This window comes from Ambystoma mexicanum, chromosome 11 (assembly GCF_040938575.1).
Source record: "Ambystoma mexicanum isolate Mex_15411 chromosome 11, UKY_AmexF1_1, whole genome shotgun sequence".
In the NCBI taxonomy this organism is placed as follows: Eukaryota; Metazoa; Chordata; class Amphibia; order Caudata; family Ambystomatidae; genus Ambystoma; species Ambystoma mexicanum.
This window is the reverse complement of record NC_090934.1, coordinates 791,824,928-791,844,755: the sequence shown is the minus strand read 5'-3', so window position 1 is coordinate 791,844,755 and position 19,828 is coordinate 791,824,928. Positions and strand designations below refer to the sequence as shown.

The following is a 19,828-nucleotide window of genomic DNA, read 5'->3' as shown; positions in this document are numbered from 1 at the left end:
CAATGCCCTGGCCTCTCACTTTATCTCAAAAACCCAGGACATCTTGTCCACCCTCTCCTCCACTCCCTCCCCTCTCCCCTCTCCGTCTGTACTCACTGACCCTCCTCCAGCCATCCACCCTCCCCCCTTCTCTTCGTTTCCTCTTTTCTCCCCTGATGAGGTCGCTAGACAAGTCCAATCTATGAAACCCTCGTCAAAGCAGGTTCATCCCTGTTCCTCTAAAACTATCAAGGACAACATTGATACCCTCGCTCCGGCCCTTGCCGATTTCTGCAACCACTCCTTTGCCTCAGGATCCTTCCCCTCCCCTCTTAAGCACTCCCTTGTGCATCCCCTCCTCAAGAAACCCACAGCTGATTCCTCTTGTCCGGCCAGCTATCACCCAATTTCCATTACCCCCTTCTTGGGCAAACTCCTTGAAAAGCTGGCCATCTCTCAACTAATCCTTCCTTCTGACTCTGTTGGCTGTCTCCATGACCATCAGTCTGGCTTTAGATCTGGCAAAAGCACGGAAACTGCTCTCCTGAACATGCGTGAAGATCTGCTTTCCAACCTTGACTCTAGCATTCCCTCTGTCCTCATCCTACTCGATCTCTCCTCTGCCTTCGACACAGTCAACCATACCATCCTGCTCAACCATCTCCGTGATAACCTGGGCATCAACGATCAGGCTCTGGCCTGGCTGACCTCTTTCCTCTCTGATCGATCCTCCCAGGTCCAACTTGGGTCCTTCCTATCATCTATCTTCCTCTCAACCTCTGGTGTTCCCCAGGGGTCTAACCTCTTGCTGTGGCTTTTCAACCAATACCTAGAAACTCTTGCCCGCTGCATTGCCATTTTCTGCTCAAACTTCCAGTGCTATGCAGATGACACTCAGCTCATTTTCAGGCTGCCCTCGGCCACCTCCGCCACCTCTCTCATTACTGATTGCCTAACTGCCATTCAAGATTGGTGTCCCGCCAACGATCTCTGTCTGAATGCCAGCAAGACTGAGATCCTCCTCATCGGCACACCATCACCTTCCTTTCCCCTCACTCTCTGGCCGGCCTCCCTTGGCCCTCCTCCTATCCCCACAGGCGAGGCCAAGAACCTTGGTGTCACCTTTGATTCCATACTCTCCTTCTCCTTCCACATCGCTGATGTATCAAAAAAGTCAAACTTCCTACTGCACCTCGTCAGAGGTACTCTTCCTTTCCTCTCATTCCCCCAGAAGCTCACTGTCTCCCAAGCTCTGGTTCTCTCTAAGTTGGACTATTGCAACAGCCTCTTTCTTAATCTACCTACCTCTACTCTCCGCCCTTTGCAACTTATCCAGAACAGGACTGCGAGACTTGTCCTTGGCCTCAAGCCCTGGGATCGTATCTCTCCAGCGCTGACATCTCTCCATTGGCTCCCAGTGGATGCAAGGATTAAATTCAAAACCCTCTGCATTGTCCACAAGGCTTTCTGGGGCCTGGGTCCAACATACCTTCAGCTATCCCTCCTCAAATACCTCCCATCTCGAGCAATCCACTCCTCTACCTCTAACTCCCTAAGGGTCAGTCGTTTCTCATAGAAAAGAGCTTGGGGTAGATCTCTGTCTTCGGCTGGGGCCTCCCTCTGGAACAGCCTCCCTGCCACTCTAAAACTTGAGGAGAACCATCTCCGGTTCCAGAAGCACCTCAAGACCTTCCTCTTTGCTTCTGCCTTTGCCCTCCCCCCTAACCCCTGCTGACTCGACTCTCCCTAGGTACCATGCACCTGGCCACCCTCTTTCCTCCATGCCCAGGTACCTGCTCCTCTTACCTCTTACAGACCCCAGTGCAACGGGCCACCCCTTGCACTGGGGTCTGTATCTGTACCCATACAGCCCCACCCCTTTGTTTTGTTCTTCCTGCACTTATCAGACCTACCCAGCCTGCTGCCTTAAACCCAGCACTGCCACTTGCTGGCTGCACTCCCTCTGTTTGTTGCCTTTTCATCTATTAATTTATTTATTATTATTTATGGGTTTTTTTCCTCTTTGCTCCGCACTCTCCTTTTGTTCCCCGTTCCATGCACTTCTCCATCTCCCCCTCTACCATGCACTTGCGCCTTCTCAATGTCACTGGGCCTAGTAAGATCGTTGTTTTTGTTTCTCCTCTGTTCCCCTTCCCTTGCCTTGTCGCGCTCTGAAACACTTGTGTATGAGCACGATAGAAATAAAATATCAATATCAATATCAATAGGAGAGGTTGCTGAAGGACACCAAGTGAAATTTGGGAGTTATAGGAGGTCCAGGGACTGAGTTTGCAACACAAATCTTTCTGTAGCAGTGACTATAGTCACGAATAGCCGACATGTCAAAGCAAACTGCGCCACAGAAACAGAGTGTGTTGTGGGGGTAATGGGACGGGGGAGGTGAGATGGCCATCTGGGGAGTGGGGGAGCTGGCACAGATGAGGGGGCCACTTGGTTAGGGCCTGGAGGGCAGGAACATATTTTATTTCAGACATTTTTCTGATACTCGCAGCTATATCCGAGGCTAGTCATGACTACAGATAACCGCAGGATAAGAGTAGTTCCATCCCTGCAGCTACACATTTTGGGGTGTGTGTGCTTTATTTCTTTTTAAAAGTTATTTTTATAGGTATAGTGATGTTGGGGGCGAAGAACCACTGGCTATGGCCAGTATTGTTTAAAGAAATCAACACAAAAAGGATTACCCTACTCTAGTTTTAGATGCCCCATACACTGTATGCACTGTGTATCCTCAACCATGCTATTATATCTTGTGTAATTGTACCTATTATATGTATTCCGCCTAGTTTACTGTCATGTGTTATACTCTGCTTTCTTTATCTCCATCTATCTTACATATCAACATGAACAGTCTTTTAGTGTATTGATCTTGTTTATTGTATTATAAAACCTGAGGTGAACCCCCCCCTTTAACTAACAATTTGTAACTGCGGTTATAAAGAAATGTAAATGAACTCTATCCACGGTTATATTACACAAATGTTTTGTGCTATTATTGTATTGTATTTGTATATTTATATGTGATGAGTAGTCCTTAAAAAGACTGTCATGGGGTACACTGAGTGCTGTAAGAGGATTCAATTCAACGCTACGGCTAAGTCAACGCCTAATCTATAATACTGAATGAAAACCCTTATTGATATATCTTTATGTCCAGTTCATGCGTTCTGGATGACTACCCCTATATAACACCCCTCTCTTGGAACCCTCCTGACCCCACTGAGCCAAGAAGTAGTTCTGTTTTGCAAGTTAAAAGGTTTATTTGATAACTTAAACAATATATATTATATCACGCTTTATAATAAATTAATAATTGAATATCACACTTAATCTGATATGATAAAGATTAACAACGGAGAATCTGGCACTAGCACACTTCTTGATAATCACTAAGGAGTTGACATGAAATGGATAAGGTAGCACACTGGTAAATAGGTACAGAAGTATAATGTGGTAGAGAATGCTTTATAGGGTTCAAATGGATGCAATGTTGAATGAAATGCAGTACAGAAAATACTCAATATGATTTCAACAAAACAATGTAATCACTTTTCTCTGGCTATTCACTCCCCCCCCTCTTTATGCAATGCAAGGAAATGGGAGGAAAGCACACAGTTCTCAGAAATGCAATCAATGTAATTCAGTTCAATCCCCAGCAAGCTTAAAGAAAACAGATAGGAGTTTTGAAAACACAGGCCCAAATGCTTTTATATGTGCTAGCAATGGATGAGAAATATGCTGGAAATGCTTTTAATTCCCTTTCAGAGGTTCAGGGTGAGTGATAGCTACTCTCTATGAATTCAGGATCACCTTAACAATGCTTTAGTAGTAACTAGCAGGTAAACGAAGTTTTTGGCAAGGAAAAGCAAAACTGCTGTCTTTTTACACGTGGAGAAATTTGCAAATCGCGGCAAAATTCGCGCATGCGTTTTCCGCGATTGCGGTAAAACTATAAGGGGTAGGAATGTGGTTCTTGGTGCGATTCAAAGCTAAGATTCTAAGCTTTCAAATGAAAGTTACTGCAGAGTTACTGCAGAGATATGAGCGATTAAATAAAGGTCGTTTTTCAGATTTGAAATTTTAAAGTTCAAAAAGACAAGTGCAGCTTGCAACTAGGAAATGACAAGTGACAGCTTTACAAATGACAGGTGACAGTTAGGAGGCAGTTCTACTTAGATTAAATAGATTGAATTATATTATTTTAACTAAGAGATGTGTTCTGAGTTTTGCTGAGTACTCACAAGAGATTTTGAACCGGAAAGCGACTTGGTCACGGACTTCAGTCTGGTCCGGTCTCCTCGGGTTCCGCTCACAGCGCCTGGCCTCTGGGACTGCTCACAGCATCGGGTCAGCACTCTGGATACAATGGCCCGGTCTCTCTCTCTGGGTACAGCACTGCTTCTGGATTCTGGAGATTGAGGGATTTGAAGTCTCTGTTTATCTTGGAGTCTAAGTGTTGGCTCTTTGAAGTTTGATGGAGGTAAGTATGGATTTTTCCGGCAGAGCGTCCCGCTGCAGATGGAAATGAATGTCTCTATCTGTCCTGACTCTCTGCTTTTATGTGTTTAGAATGTGGGTGTGTTCTAGCATCACTGACCCTACCTCTCTCTCAGCTTCTAATTGGTCAAACTTCCATTTCTCATTTGATTGGGGAAGGAACTGTGAGTCAGAGTGATGTCATTTTATGGCTTGCAGATAGGACACTCCCCTGTCAGATTGCACATATTCTATATTTGATAACAAAAGACATATTTCACAGTTACACAGTTGCTTGAAATTACATATACATGGTGTGGCTGAATTTAGCCATGTCTCTGTCCAAATCTGCTGTTTCTAAGAGCTTGCATTCAGAAATGGCACATAATTGACTTTTTAACTGATTTTTCAATTTCTGACATTGACCCAACTCTACATACATGTGCGCAGGGAGTATGGACATTAACTGATGAAGTTTCAGATTTTTAACATGCATACATTTAGAGTAATATCCACTTTTCCGCTGACACCCCCCTGAACATACCACCGGTTCTAAAAACCTCTTAAACTGTGCGCAGAAAAATCACAAGAATTATGGTATCATTTATAAAATTTTCACATGTCCGCTCTATGAATGATCCATCTTTTTAAAGTTATGTTCTGGCTCCAAAGGGGTGTGGTTTCCTCTCAGCACAAGGTAGAAATACTGGTTTATCCAGTTCTGCCAAGCCAGCTTGCTCTCACAGGCAGTGCCCCTCCCAGCTTCTGCCAAGAGGAAGCTACATTTTACGACCGCTGTAATAAAACCTTTGCCTGAGTCAAGACAGGCTTTGTTCAGAGCTCCTGTAGAGCACAGGTAATTCAATTATCAGATAGATGGCATATCCTTTGTGTGAGCAGCAAAAGGGCAGCTAGGCCTGGGAACACAGCTGTGACTCAAGTTTCACTCCTGATGGGGGTAGTTGCCAGGCAGAATCAAGTTCCTTAAGCCAGACTTTCAGCTAACTGTCATGTTTTTTTTGTTGCTTTTTAAATTAACTTGCAATTTTACACATGCAGCTAGAATGCTGATTCTAAGTGCAAAACTATGACATTTCAACAGTTACAAAGGCATGTGACACCAAACATAGGTCACTCATTTAATCTAAACATTTTCGATTTTAGTGTCTTTAAATCCAGTGCAACTTAAACTGCTGACTCCATAGCTCAGCCAGTTTTGTTATAAGCATTGTTCTGGGCTCTTCATTTCCCAGATTTTGTAGGCACACAAAACTCCATTCTGCCAAATGTCTGCTGGTGTTCAGTGAATATTTTGCACATATTGTAATGTTTGAAAATAGGCATTTTGAGCCTGCCTTCAGAGAAACACAGGGTGGTTTTAAAACGCCGGCTTTTGGATAGTGGTGAGTACTGGTACTGCACCCATTTTTGGGATTTAACAAATGAATTCCCCACAATTCTAAGTTGCATTTGGCAATCAGCATTGCCATTCCCAATGGTTTCAGACTACTGTGCGGGTAGTCCAGTGGTGGTTTTAAAGCGCTTTGAAGCTAACCGGCGCTACTGTTTATCCTTTGGCAACCCATTTCCCTCATGGCAACCCGGCCTTTCATTCTCGCACTGGTGGGTGGCAAGTGAGGCAACCATTTTGGTGGGCGCACAAACTGCGCAGCTTTCCTGGATTTCGGCGCACATGTGGGTTTTCTGCCATCTTGAATTTTCTAAGCCCACAGCACCAAATGTTGTAGCATGATAGCTTAAACGTGGGTCAGGACACCCAACAGTGCAGTATTTTAGCACAATTGGAGTACTGTTTTGATGTTATAAGGAACACTGCATTTCAAGGATTCAAGCACTTGAGGTACTCTGGCTACTGAAGAAGTTGTTCAGTTAATGCCAATGAAATGTCAACCAATATTCAAAGTGTTTCCCATGTTCTCCAAGTGTACTTAACCTACTTCATCCTTTCTTGTTCTTCATGTTTACTAAACCTACCCATTCTCTCTTGTTTTCCACATTTACTTAACAAACCCCATTTACTCTATTGTCATTTCTTAGCAAAATGTCCCTTGATTGTTCTCATCCAGTTTATATATGTATGTTCTTTGATTATAGTAACAGTTTTATATGTTTACTGTACCGCTATTGTTTTAGTGAATTAGTAGTGGCATTGTACAATATGTTTGGAGAGAGTGATTTCTCAATGGGCTAGTGTGGAATCTTCTGGGAGAAACCAATTGTGGACTAGGCAACGCATTACTCTCATAACTGAAACACTGGTAGCAGTAAAATTGAAAAAGGTGGAATTGACAATGTTGCAGAAGTGGAGAGTTCATTCACTTTTGGTCGTGTTCCACACTAACTGGATGTATCCAAGCTTTGAAATGGAACATTTGAAGGTAGTGTTCTTTTTTCTTGAAATATTTCCAACTATCTGCAGTAGTCTTCTTGGAGGTTGGTTTATTGCGGGTGAAAAAGACTGCAAAAAATATGATAGTACTAGTGTTTCTGCTGGTGTAACTGTTTTTTATCCCTTGTTTACTTATCCCACCCTATTCTCTCTTGTTCTCCAAGTTTAATTTAACTTCCCCATCCTTTGTCCTGCAACCATCCGGTAAAATGTTGTTTGTTTATTTTCACCCAGTACCCAGTATATGTATGTATAATCCCTGTTTGTTTATGATAGTGGTATTTTTTTTACTTTTTTATATTGTTTTATGTTTTTTTTCTCCAATTTGGATTTTCTTTCTTCCAATGACCCAATGATTAGTATGTTGTATGCACACATGTTGTATCTTATATAGTGCATGCAATGCCCTGCATACAAGATATGAGGGTCATATAAAAATGTCTATTAAAGTGTGTTTATTAAAGTGAGTGTGTTCTTTACCTAATTATGTTTTTTTTTACAGATAGAAAGATATTATTATTTTTTAAACATAAATGAACAACTGCAGCAACGGTATTGCCCAATGGGGTGTTTAATTTCAGAGACACAGTTAACTGCATCAACGACTGGGAATGGTCGTAGCCGTGGGATTGTTGGACTATACCCACGTGTATAGTCCTCAATGTGCAAGAAAGTGCAGTGTTTTTACCCGAAAGAGTCCTTTCTAAGATTTATCTATTAAGTGTACATGTATGAAAATCTATGTGACCTACCTCGCAAAGTTTAATATTGTAACCACAGCTAGGAAAAAGTCAATGAACTCTTGCTGTGACTATGCAATTTCAGGCCATACATAATGTTTGAAGTATGGGTTTGTTGTGTTTATTCTTTTCATGAGTTCTTTCTGTTTTTATTTTGGTAAAATAAGGGGGAAGAAATTGCCATTTTTTAAAATATATCTGTAGAGGCAGCAATTGCGTTGGTGTTGTAAAGTAGTTCTTCTGTAAATATGCAAGGTGCAATAACTGCAATGTCACCAACCCCACCACCACACACTGCCCGTGTTCCGACCATCACAAGTTTTCCTTTGACATCCCCATCGGCAAACAGCCTAGCCCCTTCAACCCTGCAAAACCTAATGCATGGCACGCTGTACAAAAAACCTGAACAAGAACAGCCTTGCCCTGCTCCTCTCTGCTCTCGAGGAACCACCTGCCACAGCAACCAACCCTGCAGCCCTAGTCAACCTATACAAGAACACCATTACTGAGGTGGTGAAAACACTTGCCCCCATTAAACAGCAGGAAGCCAAACTGACACTAAAAAAGAACTCCTGGTGCAAACCTGAGCTCTTCTCCCGCTCGTGCGAAAAAGCACACTGCAGAATCAGCTTGGAGAAAGAACCCCTACCAATGCTCAATTCAGCGCACTCACCAAAGAATACAAAAAAGAGATCCTCACTGCCAAAGCAAACTGCTACAATGAGAGAATTAACAATGCCAAATCCAGCTCTCGAAAGATCTTCTCAGTCCTGCAAGAGCTTGAGTCACCCTCTGCCCCTCTCCCCGACCTGACCATAGACAACATCCGGTGCTCCAAAAATCAAGATTCCCTTACTGTAAAAATTATTTCCCCTAAGTAAATATGCCACCTCAAACAAATAGCCATACACTACAAACCCACCCAGCCTGCTCCTATGTCAGCCAGCACCACCCCCCTATAATCCCAATTTGACTTCCAAATGGTCTCAGAGCTTGAGGTTGGCAACATAATCTGAAGTCTAAAGCCATCCCGATGCCAAGGAGATTCCTGTCCGACACCAATTATCAAAGACTGCACTGAAACGCTCACCCCAATAATCACAGGCATCATAAACTCCTCCTTCACCTCAGAAATTGTCCCTACATCCCTGAAGGAAGTCTTGGTGCTGCCCTTGTTTTAAAAAAAGTCCCTAGACCCCAGCATCCCCACAAACTACCATCCGATCACAACCGTGTCCTTCGTCCTCAAGATCCTTGCCCGAACAACCTACATCCAGATACAACCATACCTTCAAAATAATTATATTCTGGGTATCCGGCAGTCAGGATTTCACCTCAGATACGGAACTGAATCTACCCTGCTCGACTTGAAAAATAAGCACAATGTCATTAAGGCTGACAGCAACCTCGCCCTTCTTTTGATGCTGGACCTCTCGAATGCATTTGACCTTGTTGATCGTCAAACATTTTGCAACCACATTGCACAAAAGCAAACTTCTCACCATCATCCACAGACTGGATCAGATCCTTCCTGGCTGACAGATCCTCCTGAGTCTTCATTGACGATCATGCCACCTCACCGACGCCAGTAACATGTGTAGTCCCCCAAGGCTCCTGCCTTTCCCCCACACTGTATAACATTTATACAAAACCACACTTCGATCACCTTGACCACCTCAGAATATCCTACACAAACTAAGCTCCTACACCCAAGATGCTGCAACAGTCAACACAGTCTACGAAACAATCAAAAACTGGATGGCAACCCACCTGCTATGCTTCAACAATGAAAAAAACTGAAATCCTCATTGTTGGCTCCCATTTCACACTCCAGAACATGGACCTAGCTTACAAAGAGTTTGACATTGATGGTAACATTATCCCCAACTCATCTGCAGCTAAAACACTGGGTCTTTAACTTGACTCAACTCTTGACCTCTCTCGCCAAGTAAACTCCATGCACCATCCACTGCATATACTGCCAAGTTGCTGAATGCCACCAGGCCCTTCTTCTCCACCCCAAACTGTCTTACAATAGCAAGAGCCATCACATGAGCCAAACTGGATTACTGCAATGCTCTATTTGCAGGAACCTCTGAACTTATTCTAAGCAAATTACAGATTATACAAAACTATGCCCTATGTGCTGCCACAGGTCTATCGAAGCACGACCATGTCACCAAATCTGGAAGAAATGCTTACTGGATTCCGATCCGCAAGAGGATACAGTTAAAAACCATATCCATCATGCACAGATGCCTCTCCAACACAGCCCCAGTATTCCCCTATCAACGGGTAGATAGATACAACTGCATGTGCCCACTTAGATCTGCGAACTGCCACCTAGTCAAAGTCCCCAGCTTCAGACACAAATCCGCTGGAGGCTTGAGCTTGCCTGTTGTGGCCACCAGAATATGGAACACCCATCCCACTGACTTAAGAAAGGAACAGTCATACTGGACCTTCAGAAAAAACCTAAAGACCTGGCTCTTCATTTAAAGCACCACACTCCAAGACCCAATATACCACCATCTTCATCTCGTGTACTGAAACCTTTATACTTGACCCTCCATGGACCCCACTACATCTTTCCCATCCCCCCCTCCTTCTGCTGTTATGTCTCTTGATCTATCAATGTAACGAGCGCCCAAACACCCAAGGGTTGAGCATGCTGTAACAAATGCAAAAATAAATAAATAAATACATAAATATGTAGGCTAGCAAGAGGTTGGGTGGAGGTGGCTGGAATAGTGGAAGTGATAGAAGTGGAAGAGCATGACACAGATGTGCTTTTCTACAGGGGATACCTGTGCACAGATTGTAGGTCATGGGTTTGTACATTTTGTGGTCAATTTGTATAGGGTTCCTTTATATTGTTGTAATGGCACTGGATGAGGTTCTTAATCAAATTAGTAGTTGGAAATGTTTGGGATGGTTTATTCCAAGCTTCCATCTTCAAAGGTTTACGATAGGAAACACAATGAAATTGTTTAATGTCCTTCTTACTCCAATTCTTCCATGGAGTTAAGGTGAATATTTAGCATACCCATGTGCATCATCATACCTTTCTGTCATTGCTTTTTCCTCTCTGTGCTGAGCAGGTATCCTGTAAGGTTTGAGCAAGTGATTGACAAATTACCCAAGAAAGTGACAATGTCCAATGCAACTTAGACACATCCCTGTTTTTTATTTTATTTATATGTTGAAATATGTCAGCAGGATATGTAGATGAAGATTTTTAAGCTAGTGATGTATGTAAAAAGCAAACAAAACAGAACTGGTAACAAATGTTTATTTTCCACCAAACTGGTGTTTCTTAAATAGGGGACAGGCAAATTCTAAAAGAATGAATAAAAATGACCATTTTATGTAGGGTTTTCTTTGATGAACTATTTACCAAATCATTTTCACTTGACTGCTGCTACTTCCAATGTTGCAAGCTGACTCAAAATAGAATCAATTTATACTATAATGGCCCTTTTCCTTTCTGTTGTGATTGTACTGTTGGTATTATGCAGTAGGCATATGGCTTTCAGGGCCCCTTTTGTCAGAACCATAGAGTCTATGCTCCCCCCTTTTCTCTTTTACTTTATCAGTCAGATGGAGTATCTTTGAAATTGGCCCTGAAACACCCAGTCATTTATCTTAGTATGATTATCAAGGTGCGTCAAACTGTTTCTTGATGTGTTCAGTATACTTGCCCATGCAGGTGAACATTATTTTGTCTTTTTATGTGTTTCAGCAATTCCTTTTGGCAGATGTGGTCTGGGACACTCATTCCATAGTTTGTTTCTGGGTTTTTTGGCCAGTGGTGTTGTCATCCTCTTCATTAGCCACATCGATAGTTGTGTTGGTGGCTTTTATCTTGATGCCCAGCAATGTATGAGGGTGTCTGGGTCAGAGTTGTCTTCATTCTCCTTCTGATTTTACTCAGTCTAACTTTTCTTTAGAGCTTTTAAGTATTTATCTTCATTGGAAGATAACAGCATTTCCTCCTTCTCTTTACTAGACTGCTCCCACCAGCTGCCATTTTCCTCGACTGAGCTGGGTGAGGATATGTTCTACCATGTGCTTCCTTTTTCCCCCCTTTGTCTCTTCCATGGTCGCCTGTACTTCTGATCTTGTCCATGTCTTGGGAGACATTTAACCAATTGTGCATGTTGAGTAGATGCTGTGAACAATGTCTCAAACTAGAAGCTAATGCCGTCAGGGTTGTCTGGCCCATACTGGACAGCAGCTTTTTTTGGCATACATGTGATCTTACTTGTTCATTGTAGCTGCGAGCAGTGGTTTTGCATAATCAACCTCCACCCATTAACGGTGCTGCCAGCAACAGCCAGAGTCTTGAAGCACCATTGGAGCACTCCATTCACAGAGGCATCAGAAATGCTAGAGAGATTCAGAAAGGAGGCTTCATTTTATGTAACATTGACTTTTTAGAGTTGTCATTTTTGTTATTTTACATTTTCCTTACCAGCTGGACATTTTAACATGTCTAATCATTAAATCAGCAGCAGCAGAGATGACAATGCCATCTAGGTCCCCAATCCATCACCACCCAGGAAGAAAGTCACATAAATAAAAACCTATAGAGTTGGAGATATTTCAAGATGAAAGAACAGTGCTCTAAAAGGAAGGCAAGGATGTTCAGTGAACATTGCGCAAGAACACACTACTAATGTTCCGTCACAAAGCCTGGGAATATCAGTTATGATAAATCATCTGGTGCGAGTCCACTGGGATGATGTCGATGATACGTATTGGAATTTGCATGAGCACCACATAATTAAAATGCATGGTGCTCATGCATTATGTGCATGGAAATTAACACTGAGTCCAGCACCTGATTCCACCAATGCAATGCCACCGACACTGAATGAACCCTCCACTTCTGCAGCAGTGTCAGCTCCACATGTTCCAATTTTACTGGCTCCCAATGTCTAAGTTATGAGAGTATTCTGTGATCTATGCCACCAGTTGATAGCTGTGGGAGGTGCCAGAAGTAAGGATTGGGACAAGTTAATATCTGAATAATATAGTATTTGTCATCCTTCGATTTCTTTTTAAGTGGCAATTTTTTCAAACCTTGTTTAGACAAACAAAAAGATCATGTGTACGTAGATGAAAAAACTATGACATTAGACATAATATTATTTATATGTTTGCTTAAACAAACTTTGAATTTCTTAATACAGATATAGGCTTTGATTGCAGAGGTCACACTGCAGATGCTGACTGTTGCAGAAGTAAACATCTGTGGATCTTTTGCATAAGCATGTGTTGTGTCATTTAGAGGTTGCTTTATGATAAACTATTGTTTACCCTCTTACAGATTTCTATTTGCAGATTCAAGAAGATCTATATGTTTAACTCTTTCTATTTTCCAAGCATATTACTTTTCAATAAAAATAAATTAAAAGAAACATGTAAAGAAATCAATTTACACATGCCTTTGGGGAATTAGTGTATTTTCGGTCTAAGTGTGTAATATATTGCACATCTGTGTTGCAGAAAATTATAATTTAAAAATAAGCCATGAGTCGGGGGAATTACTGTATCAGGTAATGCCCCAGGGCCCATAGTTACAGTCATGACTGAAGCGAGGGCTTTAACAAAGACCCTGGGTCATTACCTGATGTGGTAATGCCCCACTGGCTCAGGGCTTATTGCTATTAGGACTCTGGAGAATTAGACTGGGATACTAAAAGTGTCTTTATTTTTCTGCAAGACACACCAGCATTTCACAACTTAAAATGATGTCTGCAATGCAATGGGATGCAAAGTCTGTTCACCCTTTCGAAGGCTGCCATTTAAAACAGGAGGAGGTCAAGTGCAATTTATGTGGTCATGTTTTGTAGAGGGTACCTTAAAACAAGCTGTCGCAAAGTTTAGGAACCTCAACGTTAATTCAACAACGTGTCCGCGTACATTGGGATGAAGTGAATGAACCGTATAGGAAGGCTTATGTGAAACAAAAGGTGAAAGTGCATGGAGCAAGATTAGTACAGCGATATTTATCATCTTTGCCATAGAGTTCCAATATGATTACTAGTTATTTTCCACTAACACCGAACTTTAGTTCACTGTGTCTGCACCCGATCTTTCAAACTTTGTGCTGATGTGCAAAATCTGTTAAGCTTGATCGAGGTGGAAGGTAGCATCCTAGATGCTTTTGGCAAGGCTATTTTAAAACATACAGACAATTGCAAATGGCAGGAATATTTTTAAGTGTCATTTTTCTTACCCCATTCCTTAGAAAAACATACAAAAAAGTGTATAAAATATAAAATGCGAAAACAAATAAGTGTTCTTTGTTTAACCTTTTGTTATATGTATTAATTGTAGTGTTTTTCCCTTCCCAATTCCTACCCCTTTTTTCCTTATCTGTGCATAGATTCTTGGGTTCCAGCTTTTGATGTTTGCTATGGGGGCAAAATTACCTCTGCATATGTTATTCTTGCAGTTGGTCATTTTCAGTGCTGCTTAAAGGGTGTTGTACAGTGCAGCACAACAGTCATCAAGAGATGGCCCTAAAACAAGGGGCTTACAGCTCAATATTTAACCAAAGATGAGAGATGCTCAAGAAATAATATAATCTCACTGTGCATTGCCTAAACACATTGTGAGTTCTCAAAGTCTAACAATATTTTATTTATAACAATACCACTGCCAAAACAGGTCAAAATTAGTTTGTGATTGATGAACATCTGTGAGTGATGGGTTGCAAGTGTTTTAAAATATTGAGTGGCCATGCCCACCGGAGAGGGACAAGGGCCATGGCTAGTGGTCTGGTAGAGTTCTAAAATGAACAGGGCCATGCGCACTGGACCTGCCTGATGGCCATGGTCAGTGGTCTGGTAGTGTTCTAAAATATAAAGTTGGTATGACTGTAGGTCATGACCAGTGGCCATGTGTGGAAAGAATCTATGTAATAACAAAACCCTTGAAATTTAAGGAAAAATCTTTTGTTGCAGGGACGTTAAGGTGAGGATTACATTGTATCAAAATCTTCTAAATTCAAGGAAAAAACTTTAGTTGAACAGACATTAAGGTGAGAACTTAGCGCAATAGAACCCCTAAAATTCAGCTAAAGCCACCTAAACTTTTCGCCCCCGTTGCAAAGTCTATGACCACATTGATGACATCACAGATCATATTACTGATGACATCTCTAATTACATGTTCTATGAGAACACTGACGACATTACAAATCGCATCACTGATGTCATCACTGGTGACAACACTAATTACATTGCATATAACTAATTACATCAATAATGGAATTAGACATAACATCATTTATAGATTAGCTCATGAAAACTATGATTTTCTTAATAACAACTTAGGCCTTGGACTTGGCCATGACGAAGGCTTTGGTCACAGGGCATCACCAAACACAACAGCTAGTGGTTAGTTAGTGTTGCAAAATACTAATGTGCATGGTTAAAAGCTATGTCTAGGAGCCATCACTGTTTTAAAATATACAGACAGTGGGCAATGTTGAAAGCTGTAGTTAGTGGCCATGTCTAAAGGCCATAGCTAGTGCCCATTAATGTGGTAGAATATACAGTCGGCACAGCCAAATGCTGTGGCCACTGGCTAGTATTGTGTTGAAGACCATGGCTAGCGGCTGGTTAGTGTATTTAATATACAGTGGGCTCGGCCGAAGGTCAAAGCTAGTGGCTGATTAGTGTTCTATAATACACAGCGGTCACGGCCAAAGGCCATCACTTATTGCATTTTATTATTTTAAAATATGCAGTGGATATGGCCAAAATAAGTACAAACTGCTCAAGGTCAAAGGCCATGGCTAGTGGTCCATTTATATGTTAGAATATATAGTGGGCACAGCCAAAGATTGTGGCCATTGACCAGTATTGAGCTAAAGTCCATGGCTAGTGCCTGATCTGTGTATATAATATCCAGTGGACACGGTAGAAAGCTGTATCCACTGGCAAAGGCCAAAATCTATGGTTGATAGCCTGTTGGTGTTTTAAAATATTCTGTGCACATGGGTGAAGGTTGTGGCCATTGTCCATAACTGAAGGCTGTGACTAGTACCCATTCATGTGTTAAAATATATTTGGTCATGCAGACTGACCATTTATTTAATTATTGTTCACTTGTTAGGTGCTCATATGGGCAACAAATACTGTTTCAAAGCACCCACAGGGCAACTGGGTGGGGACAGGGGACAATAGACAAAATAATTACAACAATGTTAAATAATTAAATACAACATAGATGAAGAGACAATGGGTAGGGGAAGATTAACCTACTATGCCTTGTGAGTGTTCAGAACGTGCAAGTGCAAGGGGAAGAGTGGTATGGAATAGGTGCTGTGGTGCTCATGGAGAGCAGCTGGAGAAGTGCTATGAAGAAAGGTAAGTGAAACCCGCAGTGGTGGAGGGTGAGCCGAGGCAAGTGCAGGGGATAGACAGCAGCTGGGGTGAAAGAGGTCTGGCCTGCGAGGATGCACAAGGGCCCTGCACACCAGTCAAGCTACTGTGTGATTACCAGGGTAGAGGCAGAGTAAATGAATAGGTAAAGTGGAAGGTCTTGAGGCTTTTCTGGAAATTAAAGAGGTCCTGCTCAAGACGAAGAGTAAGGAGGAGGCTGTTCCAAAGAAGGGAGCGCGCTGAGGAAAGCGACCGACCACCTGCCCTCTGTTTCACAAACTGCTTCACATGCCGGATGGATAGCTCATGTGCAAATATTACCAAATGATATTTACATGACTCAAGTTAAGACTAACAAATTGAAATTCCTTGTAAATGGTGTGAGTTGCAATTCTAACACTACGGGAATTGTGAAGATACATGGGCATATGATCTAAATTCCTACAGTAGCAACAAAGAACACATTTCACTACACAGAAAACACAACTGTTGGCTTTGTTAAGGATTGTGTTTCACATTTGCCATATACTTTTTCACAGTAAATAACACACACACACACAAGAAGTTGCTATTGATTGCATACAGCACCAAACAAAAGCAGTTGTTTCCTTAAGTTCTAAATCATTACCCTCCCAGTTTTACTACTCCTGGCCCTTTTGCCTAAAACATAAAATGCAGTAACAAACATAAATGGTAACAACATTGCTCTTTCCTCTGCTTGCCTTCCAGTACACAGCAAAGTTTGGCATGGTCACTCTTTGTCACCTGAACAAGTGATCCCCAGTCTGGAACTTTCATCTAATAGATCAATGCATTCTGGGAGTTCTAGTCTTGTCTTTGGTTTCAACTGGATTAACATACCAGAAAACAGCAATATTCCAAAGAAACTGCAGTGGTGTCCAGATGACTCGGAGCCACTTATTTGATCACCCCAAAAATCCTTAAAACAAAATTTGACCAAATGTTACCTGTCACAAGGCCATTTATTTATTTGCATTTATATAGAGTGCACACAGCCCGGGGGCATCGATGCGCTGCTGCTAGATAACGTTTTAGCTACAGTAAATACATATGGGGCGCTGAGTTACATTAGCTCAAACTTACACGTATTATTTCTGTTACGAACCAATGTCAATTTCCCTCTTCCTTGTCATATATTACACCTTCCTTTGGCCATTTACTTCTGTCTCTCACCCGATCTCCCACAAACTCCTAATCCTGCAGGCTTTGCAAGCAAAGAAATGCCCTTTAATGGCATGCCATTGCGCTTGTATAGCAATGTTTTCACTGTCCAATGTTGTTGCACATTTTGTTCCACAATGAGATGCCAATGGAGGGTGGGAGCTTTACAAAAAGATTCAGCAAGTTAATAAGCCACTAGCTGCATGATGGGGGGCAGATGCACATGGACGGGCTAACTACTGCTCTCTGCCTCTGTCCACCAGTGCTGCTGCCTGTTAATGATAACATGGAACGTCTCCTGCTCTCCCAGGTGTGGGCTGTTCAGGCTGTCCCTGCTGCACCCCTTCCCCCAACTTTGCCCATGGCTGTTGCCTGGTATGACCGCCCGGATCACATAAAGTGCAGTACTGACGGACACACTGGATTATCTGGCATCGGTTGCCCGGATCAAGGCAACCAAACAGAGCACATGTTACAATCTCAATGCTTTGATGTAGCTCTCCATCTTTTCCTCAGCCAGAAAATCAGGTTCCTCCCTGCCAGGCCATGATGCTGTCTGAATTGGACTATTGCATCAGTGTGTATCCTGCTTTGCCAGAAGATGATCTGAAACGGCAGCAAAGCTCTAGGAAAAGGCAGGTTTTGCGTCTGTGAGAGTCCCAAATTGGTCTGGCTGCTACTCAAACATTAGATCAAATGGAAGTTGGTGGGACCACTTTGGAAAGCTCAACACAATGGTGAGCCTCTTTATCTGCAATGTCTGGCTCTACTTTATGCACCAACCCATGTGTTTCTGTTTAACCTCTAATATGCTTGCTACACTCTGCGGAGCGCATGGTGGAGCGGGAGAAAACTGCCTTGGCCACCTAGGGTACATCACTTGGAATTCTCTAGGGAATTAGAAAAGAATGCCTGTCACTCAAAGTCAAGGACGAGCACTTTTTATGGACAGCAGGTTATGTCAGTGCTCTATGCAATGTGGAATTGGCAGGTTGGTAATAATTCCTTGTAGCTGAATGGACTTATGTTATTTTCTCTTGATGGATTGGGTTGTCCCCCTCATTTACCATGTTCTCCTTTTTTTATGCAGTAGAATTCATAATAGGTATTGTTGTGTTATTATTTCTAAAGCATTCTTTTTGCATTTTCTCCTATTATTCAGCGTCATACTTTTTGTTGTGTTTCCTGGGACTGCCCTGGTTATGTGAACTGCTTGATAAAAACCTGGTCGACCTGACTTGACTGGGTGGCAATAGATTGGATCATCTTTGGGAGGAGTCCAGTGCAAATCCAGGAACGATTCCTTCCAGAAATGAAATCAACTTTTTAGGACACACAGCATAAATACTTGTACTCCAAACTACACATGAGCAGGAATCGGGAACATTTTGTGGCAAAAGGGAAGACGTTTTTCTACCTGGCTGGAGGTTGTGTTGTGTCTTGGACCCTTTGGCATCATAAATGTGTGCTTTTTCTTTGAATGGTTTAAAATGCAAACATACATAGGTCAGAAAGCAATATTGATGTTGATAAATGTGCCATAAAACGCGTCTCTTTGGCAAAAACGTGTTGGGTTATTTTTGTGTTGACAATTAGTGTTGTGTTTGTGACAAGTAATGGCTTTCTATTTTTAAGAAACTGAATATGTTTGCGCGTAGTAAACAGAGGATTAGGGGTGTTGGGGACGGTATAGAGCACATTTTTAGAAATGTAAAAACATTTTAGATTTGCAAAGTGTTTATTTGTTTCAATTGGCCACAATTCTCTGCAAATGGTTGTAATGGGTTTTACAACACTGTGATAAAAAATAATCACTGAGCAAAAAATGTACACGTGTACATTATTAGATAGCTAGATGTGTCCTGTGGAGGCTTTATAGAAGCATTTGCCACTATACATTATCAAAGCTAGACTACCGGCTTTGTCAATGCTTGTTTAGGTTTGTGTACAGTGAGCACTCTATTACCACCATCAAGTCACCTCTCTCCTGTCACCACTCCCACTGACTTATTTTTTTACAACTCAAAGTTCACCTCAATCTTGCACCCCCACTAATCCAGCTCTCTTTCATGTCCTCACTATTAGATCACCTCTCGCTGTCCTCGTTAGCAATTCACCAGTCACTTGCTCCAAAGGCTATATTTCTCCTGCTCAGCAACAAGTGTACCTGTCTCTTGCTAATTCTCTCGAGGAACCTTTGTTGTGCAACTATAAATGCAGCTCTTTCGTCCCCACTTTTCATTTCAGCAGTCCTCCCAATTCATGTATGTCAATGGCCTCCTTTCACAGCTCTCCAATAGTCACGGGAATGATTGTGCTGGGGTGGCCTTTTCATTCTGAAACAGAACGTGTTGTCTGTGAAGTGCTGCGCATATCCACCCCCTAAACCCCCACACTGACATGTTGACCTACTGTCTGGTTTACTTTGTGCTTTCTTTAGTGAGCAATGTATTCCTCATTAAAAGATCTTTACTTCGCAATGCATGCTTAACAGTGTACAATATATCGAAAATATAAAACATGGGTCACCTGATCAAAAGCAGTGGTCGATGTGGACGGGAGCGTTGCTCCTCTACTGTACTTTTTTTCAGGTTTTACTGTTCCAATACTTTTGTTTTAAA

At 42.1% G+C, this 19,828-nt stretch overlaps 1 protein-coding gene across 4 annotated transcripts in view; it reads right to left on the bottom strand.

Moving 5' to 3' along the window:
• Positions 1-19,828, bottom strand: part of LMO1 (LIM domain only 1) — a 701,992-nt gene that overhangs the window by 672,092 nt on the left and 10,072 nt on the right. The gene's annotated exons all lie outside the window — the stretch shown is intronic.